Genomic DNA, 7,281 nt, shown 5'->3' on the forward strand with positions numbered 1-7,281 from the left:
AATCTCTTTTGTTAAAAATAAACGGGTGAAATGTCGGGGTCCCTTCCCCCCTGCCATGTGGTCCTGGGAGAGGGGCCCTGAGGGCAGGCACGGGGTTTCCCTGCCCCTGGTCAGCCTCATTCCCCATTGGTTGTTTTGTGTTCCCCTGCTCAGGCAAGGACCCTCGGGTCCCGGTGATTGTAACAGTTCCAGGGCAGAACCCGGCCATGCGGCTGGAGAAATATGCATCTCTCTGAAACATTTACCAAGAATCGGTCCATATCTATTTCTTTCCCACGGGCCTCCTTGTTTGATACATCGTGTTACAGAATCCCCACTGTAACAGTCCGAGGCAGTTAACATCCATCCTCCACTGTGTAGACCAGCTGAGCTGTGGGGCCCTTCATCCCAGGAAAGCTGCATCCACACGAAGGACAGCAGAGGGGGTGTCATAGCCCATCAAAGGACACCCCCAAGAGGTCCCCAGACCCTGCTCCAGAGCACTGCAAATGATGCAACAGATCCACAGTGTTGCAAGGGACAGTGTCAAACTTGCCCTCCCCCAGGGATGCATGTGGGCGTTCCCACCTGGCCCAAATGTGTATTAATCCATTGGATTCTATACTTTTTGGTGGCAGGCAGCGGCGGACCCTCACTAACAAGAAGACCAGGATGGAGGGGAGAAAGGAGATGTTGTTGGGACCCCCGGAAGGGTGATATGTTTCTACCTAACCCGTCAACCTCTCCCTGGGTCCCCCCCATACACACCTCCTTTTCTATTCTTTCTTTCTTTTTCTTTCTTTCTTTCTTTTTCTTTCTTTCTTTCTTTTTCTTTCTTTCTTTCTTTTTCTTTCTTTCTTTCTTTTTCTTTCTTTCTTTCTTTTTCTTTCTTTCTTTCTTTTTCTTTCTTTCTTTCTTTCTCTTCCTCCTTTCCTTCCTTCCTTCCTTCCTTCCTTCCTTCCTTCCTTTCTTCCTTCCTTCCTTCCTTCCTTCCTTCCTTCTCTTTGCCTCTTTTACTATTAAATAAAATATGTCACCTTTTTTTGGCACTAACATCTAACCTCGTTTGGTTTTAGTCAAGTTTTGTAGTATATGTCAAACCTTTCTGGGTTCACAGAGACTTAATTTTCCTTGCTATTCTATGTTTAAACCAGTTCGTAACACCATGGTTCTTCACTGTACTTATCTTTAGTATGCCTGTATCTATTTTGTACTGGAACCCCAGAACTGGCCTAAGGACTCCAGATGTGACATCAGTAGTGCTGAGGAGAGGTGAAGGATCACCACCCTTGACCAGCTGGCAATATCCTGGCCGTGCAACCCAGAATGTTTTTGGCCTTGTCCTTTCAACAAGGACACATTACTGGCTCATGCTGGACTTGAAATCCACCAGGAACCTGAGGGCCTTTGCTGTGAAGCTCTTTCCAGCCACTTGGTCCTCAGCAGAAGTTGATGCATGGGGTTATTCTTCCTCAGGTAAGAACTTCCAACTTCACTTTTCTGAACTTCATGAGGTTCCTGTTAAACCATTTTTCCAGCACGCTGAGGTTTCTCTGGATGGCAGCATCTGGTGCATCAGGTGCTCCTCTCAGTTTTGTGTCAGCAGCAAACTTGCTTAAGCTACACTCTGCCCTATTGTCCAGATTATCAGTGGACCTATTATTCACCATTCACCTGATTTTCAATCCATCTCATTATCTGCTCATTCCACACATTCTTTGTTAGCTTCTCTACAGTGATCTACTAGGAGACAGAGTCAAAAGCCTTGCTGAAGTTGTGGTGGGCAATGTCAGCTGCTCTCACCAAGCCAGTCATTGTAGAATGTTACCAGGTTGGTGAAGTATGACTTTCCCTTTATGAATCCATGCTGACTACTCCTGATTACCCCTATGTCTTTCATAACTCCAGAAATTGTTTCCAAGTTTAGCTGTTCCATCACATTCACAGGGAACTCAGTTTATAGGGTCCTCCTTCTGGATCTTTTTGAAGACAGAAATGATATTTGCTTTCCTCCAGTCCTCAGGAGTCACTCCCAATTGCCATGATCATTGAAAGATTGCGAAAGGTGTCCTTGTATTGACATCTGCTAGTTCTCTCAACACTCAGGTGCATCACATCAGTGTCCATGGGCTTATGTACGCCCAGTTCACTTAAGTGTTCCCTGACCTGATCCTCTTCTATCAAGAGGATGTTTTCCTTACTCCAGACTTGCCACACACACAGTCTTCTCCAGCTTCAAGGACCTTCAGTTCTTTAAGACTGATCTTTCTAATAAGGCAAAGAAGACATTTAGGATCTCACTCTTTGCCATATTCTGCATGAACATTGCCCCTGACCCATTCAGTAGTGGGTACATAATTTGTCTACTCTCCTTTTTACTACCTATACATATGTTACATATATGCCTTTTTCATTGCTTTTGCCATCACACTCAGGATAAGCTTTGCCTTTCCTAATCATATCATAATGTTTTATGTGTATCTCTGAATCTATGTATTCCTCTCAGATTTCCCATACTTCTACGATCTGTATACTCTCTTTTTATAGAATCATTGAATTTTACTGCTGGAAAATATCCTTAAGGTCATCAAGTCCAACCATTAACTTTACATTGCCAAGTCCACCACTAAAGCACGACCCTGAGCAACACACCCACACATATTTTAAAACCTCCAGGAATGGTGATTCAATCCCTTCCCTGGGCAACCTATTCCAATGCTTGACAACCCTTTTGATAAATTTTTCCTAATATCCAATCCAAACCCCTTTGGCACAACTTTTGGCTATTTCTTCTCATGCTGTTGCTTGCTACTTGAGAGAAGAGGCGGACCCCCACCTCACCATAACCTCCTTTCAGGCAGTTGTAGAGAGCAACAAGGACCTCCTTGAGCCTCCTCTTCTCCACTAACTCAGCAGGTCCCTCAGCTTCTTATCATAAGACTTGTGCTCCAAACCTTTCCCCTGCTCTGTTGCCCTTCTCTGGACACACTCCCACACCTCAATGACTTTCTCGTAGTGAGAGGCCTAGATCTGGATACAGGACTCAAGGTGTAGCCTCACTGGTGATGAGCACAGGAAGAAAATCACTGCCCCAGACCTGCTGGTGACATTATTGCTGATGCAAGCAAAGGATGCTTTTGACCAGCACCCCCAGATCCTTTTCCCTGGGCTGCTTTCCAGACACTCACCCCCAAGCCTGTAGTGCTGCTTGGGGTTGTCATGGCCCAAGGGCAGGACCCAGAACTTACCTTTGTTCCATCTCATACCACTGACTTTGGCCCATCAATCCAACCTATCCAGATCCCTCTGCAGAGCCTTCCTACCCTCCAGCAGAACAACACTCCCATTTCCCTCCTTTCATAATTATGAACTCCACTATCTTATGGTCACCACAAACAGGGCTGCCTCTGACATTTGCCCCTCCAACATGGCTCCAACAAGGTCCAGCTGAGCAGTGATTAGGAATTTGATACCAGGAAATTTCTGGATTGGTTAGAGACTGCTGTGTTGTTCTTACAGCCGATATCAAGTCCCCCTTGAGGATCACGTCCTGTGAGGTTACTTGGAGCTAATTTTAGAAGACCTTACCTACCACGTTTTCCTGGTCAAGTGACCTACAACAGATACTCACTATATATGTTACCTGTGCGGGTCTGCTTTATAATCTTTACCTATAAGGTTTCAGTTGGCTCATCATCAATGCCTAGACAGAGCTCCAGAAAGCTGTTCTTTCACATAAAGGGTGACTGTGTGTCCACATCTTCCTACCTGGTCCTTCCGGAAAATCTTGTGTCGCTCCACTGAAGCACCCTAGTAACGTGAACCTTTCCACAACACCTCCACAGTCGCACTAAAATCAAAGCTCACAACAGCACACAGATTTCTAATGCTTCCTATGTGTTTTCCATAGCATCCTTGATACCCAGTGTGACACCCCATTCCTATGTCCCTGTAGCCTCTACAACACCGTAGTTGTATGCCTACTCCTTAATGGTAATGTTCTTTGCAGTACTTTAAATTGAGAACATCCAGCAGCACAAGGAGTACTTGTGGGCAGAAGCCAAAGCACAGTACTAACTAATCTGGGAGTTTAGTATAGATGATGGTATTTCTGGGTACTCTCTTTACTTATTAATATAGACACAGCCTCAGATTAACTTTAATCCAAATGAGGCAAAAGGGAAATTCCTGATTATTATTTTAATTGTTGCTTTAAAAGACAATCAAGAGCACACCAGGTCTTATTGCTTTGAAGAAGACCAGCAGTAATACAACTTTGCTTTTCAGACATTAATTGTACAAAGACTCAGGCTATGTGCTGTTTAACCCTGAGGACAACACAATCCCTTGCTTTGCATAGAGACAACAATACTGTGATGAGGAAATTCTTTTCCTGAGACAGTATTCACTTTAAAGATCAATGTTTCATTTAAGGTAGAGAGGGAACTCAAAACTGTGGGAAAGTAAAAGTTTGGCAGCGGTGTAGATTTATACTTCAGTATTTTTTCTTAGGATTTTTTTTATATATGTTAACTTTTTCTTCCCTGTCTAATGAGATTAAGAGGCATAGTCTTCTCTCTGTCCATTAGTTGAAAATAATATGAACTTATTTCCAGGTCAGTTTAGAGGACCCTTTTATGGGTACATTCCTAATCAAATTCCATCACTGAAGGCACAAAATCAGCAGCTAGTTGTGTAGGACACAAAGCTACAAGGATGGTCACTCATTTGGCCTGTGTCAGAGCCCTAGTAAGTTGAACTGGTTGCAGATTGGGATATAAGAGGTTTCTCTTCTCTCAGGTCTCTATCTTAAGGCTATACATCTCCCTTCTGTATCTCTTCTTTCTCCCAAATGAAGCCTGGAACTTTCAAAATATATGTTTTTCTATCGTGCTGAGAGGCTTTGAATGGCTCTGACAGGGTTTATCCATTTATAAATGGAGGGAACTATACTATATATTCTGCCACCTGTGGACATAGTTCAATATGGATTATAAAAAATAACAGGAATAAAATTAAATTCTTTCTAATTGTACACCTGAGGATCCATATTAGCCAAATTATCTAAATAGTGTAAATTGAATGAAGAACTTAGGGCAGTCTTTGTTTAGTTACCTGACAGACTCAAAAGCATGGCAGAACCAGAGAGCCTGACTATGTCCATGATAATTAGGCTGTGTGCCAAGCTGACACCGATGGCCTTCATCAGGGGGAGTTTGGCTTTGCAAGAAGCATAGTTTCTGAATCAAATGTGGGGAGACACATCCTCTGTCTCTTGGTACGGTTAAGGTTCCTGCAGATATGTCCAACTGCAAAAGTGTGAACATTCTGTGGAATTTTGAGTCTAAAACGGTCACAGGAGTTCTTCTAGCTATCTAAGGAGCTAGGTGAATTTTTGGAGTGGTCTAGGGCCTGGATTGCACAGTAGACAACTGTTTGGAAAACAAAGCAGTTTGTGTATCTCACTTCTAGGCCCCATCACACATAAAGATTCAATGACTACTTACAGAACAAATAGAGCTGCCTAATCTATTACCATTTCTCCCATTTTTATGTTTCATAACATGATAGGGAGTAATAACAAATGAACAAACTATTGAATTTCTTACTTTTTACAGAGACTGGGTAAGAAGCCGTATCTACTGGCAGCAGGTGACCTAGAAGTTTAACGCCCCAATACTCGCCATGATGCCTGAGAACCTCTAAGACAGAGTCAGTCTAAATTCTCTAAAATGGTCCCTGGTTTTAAACGCAAGAAGCCCCTTCAAGCTGGAGTGCACTTTTCGGCTGCTGTGATCCAACCAGAGTTCAGTGGTATTCACAGAGTAACCTACTCACACTCTAGCATTCTTTTGGGACCTAACAGGGTAAAGGAAAGCAATATGGATAATTAGGTTGCATAGGAAATGTGATCCTTCCCTTTCTAAAAATAACTTTTGGTATCACAAATATTTCTATATGACAAAATAGCATATCTCCATTATGAGCTATGGAGGGGACCATACAATAGTCCAGGTACCCAACATAGTACTTTTTAATTGAAATTTTCACAAGTGGTCCTTTTCTCTAAAGAAAAATGCTAATATAAACTAACTAGGATTTCATTATCTGGCTCCCACCACATGTTGTTTCTAGTTCATAATACAAATATCAACATTAAATAGTAAGCACCTAAAGCTACCTAAGAGGAAGGGAAATCTTATAACAAGAAGATTTTGCATATTCAAAGGAATTTTTTTTAGCATTCTTTCTGTGAGTATAAAATTTTCATTTGTTTTCTTTCCTACCTGCTACCTTCAGCTGTTTCTAAAAAAGGAATCGGGAAGATGACAAGAGTGCCACAGCTCCCTACAATATGTGATTGATTAACCTTAAGTCACCTCAGCTGTGAAAACTGTGGATGCAACTTTGAAAAAATGTTTTGAATGTGACAGCAAAATTATTTTGCGATGTTTATACATTTTTAATGATTCTGCTTCCAGCAGAACTGATATTTCTTGCAGCCACAGAATAATGAAACCAGCTGTTTGTTGCAGCGGGGATTACTGCAACAAGCATATTTCAAACCAGGAGTCCCGTGGAAACAAAGTATATATGGACAGATTCATGGTAGATGTTTCAGAGATGTTTATTTCTCCAGCTGCATGGCCGAGGCTCTCCTCAGGAGCCCCGCAGCCACCGGACCCCAGGGTCCTTGGCCACACCAGGGAACACAAAACAACCAATGGGAAATGAGACTGACCAGGGGCAGGGAAACCCCATGTCTGTGCCCTCAGGGCCCCTCTCCCAGGGCTCCATGGCAGGGGAGGAGACCCCAACATCTCACCCGTTTTATTTTAATAAAAGGAGAATGAAAACAACTGGATAACAAGAATAGTTTCAAAACAAAACAAGCCACCCTCCTGAGTCTTTAAATGTCCAAACAGATTCTGTGGAACATTTTAGGGCTGACAGAAGGGAGACAGAACTCTCCGGGCATGCTTTGTGGGGAAACTGAGGCAGGAGAGGGTTTAATTTCTTCTCTCCCTCTTTTCATCCCCCACTTGGCATTGGAAAGGGAATGGAATTGTATAGGGAAGCCATGGGGTGAAAACCGGATTAGGAATAAACTGGGGATAGGAAAGGGTTCATATTGGGTATAGGGTAAAAGGGGGAAGTAGGCTGTGGGTAGGGAAATTGCTGGGATGGATATTGTTTATAATTTTGTGCATAACGGCTGCCTTTGACTGGAATACCTCCAGGCCCAGTAACATTCGCTGCTTGTAAACCCTTCTTTCCTTGCACTATATCAAATTGCACAAC

This window comes from Corvus brachyrhynchos, unplaced genomic scaffold, assembly GCF_000691975.1.
Source record: "Corvus brachyrhynchos isolate BGI_N302 unplaced genomic scaffold, ASM69197v1 scaffold22, whole genome shotgun sequence".
Lineage (NCBI taxonomy): Eukaryota > Metazoa > Chordata > Aves > Passeriformes > Corvidae > Corvus > Corvus brachyrhynchos.